This window comes from Cervus elaphus, chromosome 26 (assembly GCF_910594005.1).
Source record: "Cervus elaphus chromosome 26, mCerEla1.1, whole genome shotgun sequence".
In the NCBI taxonomy this organism is placed as follows: Eukaryota; Metazoa; Chordata; class Mammalia; order Artiodactyla; family Cervidae; genus Cervus; species Cervus elaphus.
The window spans coordinates 11,563,054-11,564,838 of NC_057840.1; the positions used below are offsets into that span (position 1 = coordinate 11,563,054).

The 1,785-nt window shown below is 34.7% G+C and overlaps 1 pseudogene; it reads right to left on the reverse strand.

The window, feature by feature from the left end:
- Nucleotides 1–255: 255 nt before the first annotated feature.
- LOC122684329 lies at nt 256–1,196 on the reverse strand (annotated as a pseudogene).
- Between the last annotated feature and the right edge of the window lie 589 nt (nt 1,197–1,785).

Genomic DNA, 1,785 nt, shown 5'->3' on the forward strand with positions numbered 1-1,785 from the left:
AATGGACAAAAATTTAGCAAAACTAGAAAGGTTGAAAACTTTCTAAATAGAGGGGATATTATTTATAAATTTTAGACATATAATGAAGTATGGAGCATTTCTTAAAATTGAGCTTTAGAATGAATTCTCATTTTATCAATTAAATTATTGGAGACATCTTTTTTTCTCTTGTAACATTCAAAATAATTTTACAGTAAATAATTTATTTATGCTATAAATAAAGTTCATGGGTGCACATATGTCAAATATAAGTATTTAAAACCATCTTTTATATTTTAGCTTTTCTAGGACATCTTTCACATCCTTGTTCCATAGGCCATAGATCAGAGGGTTTAACCTGGGAATCACAAAGGTATAAAACAATGAGGTAATTTTGTCTTGATCTAGAATGTGGGAAGAACTGGGTCTGAAATCTATGAAGAGTACAGTTCCCTGGAAAGTTGCCACAGCAATTAGATGGGAGGTGCAGGTGGAGAAAGCTTTGAACCTCCCATCGGTAGAGTGGGTCTTCAAGACTGCTAGAATGATATCACAATAAGAAACAAGGACTCCTGAAATGGAGCTTAATTCAACAAAGCCAAAAATAGTGAATAATGTCAACTCATTGACCCATGTATCAGAGCAGGAGAGAAGGTAAACTGGGGGTAAGTCACAGCATAAATGGATAATCTCATTTGACTCACAAAAGCATAAGTGGAATGCTAATGTCGTGTGCACCAGAGCATCTGTCATCATGTAAACCCATCATGTAAACCCCAGCCATGAGCAGGGAGCACGCCCCGCTGGACATGCTGACCGCATAGAGCAAGGGGCTGCTGATGGCCTTGTACCGGCCATGGGCCATCACTGCCAGCAGGAGACACTCACAATCTGCAAAGGTACAGAAGACCAAGAATTGCAGAGCATAACCATAGAAGGGGATTGATTTGTTTTTGACTAAAAGGTCTATCAACATCTTGGGACCAATTGCTGCTGAATAGCAGAGGTCACAGAAAGAAAAATGGCTGAGGAAAAAGTACATAAGTGTGTGCAGCCTGGAGATCCAACCTAATTAAAATAATCATTCCAAGATTTTCCAGAAAGTTAATGAGATAAGCAAGAAAAAACAGGATAAATAGGATTACTTTAATCCCAGGGTTATCAGTAATTCTGGAAAGTATGAATTCAGTTAAGGATGAGCAACTTCTTCTTTCCATTCTTCTATGCTCTTCTCTAAATTCTTGAGGAAATGATCAAGAAAATGATACAGACATGTGTATCACTTCTGGATGTTTACAGTATATTTGTAAGGAAGAACACAATTTATTTCTGTAATTTTCATTTTGTACTCAGAAAATGACTTGGTCAATAGTCACTCTTTAAAGAGGCATTTCTACCTACCTGATAATAATATAAATATGTGAGATAGGTAGTTGAGGAATTTGTTCTAAATCTACATGTTGTTCCCAAAGTATATTACAATCTACAAACTAATTACTCTGAGCATAACCTTTCTTGTTTCAAGAATATTTGGATGAATTAATGTCTCATTACATCATCAAAACAATGTGAAAAAAACAACAACGTTAGAAACACCAGGCTATAAGAGAGACTAGTGTTTTCTATGCTTGAAAAATTTCCATGCATACAAAAAGTGTTTACATTTTTTTATGTCATTCAAAGAACAATTTAAAACATTTATGTATTAGTATTAGAATAAATCATTACAACACACACTAATAACAATGAAGATAACTATGTTATTGATATTAGTCTCTAGTACTTAGTGAGGCACGCAATAATTAA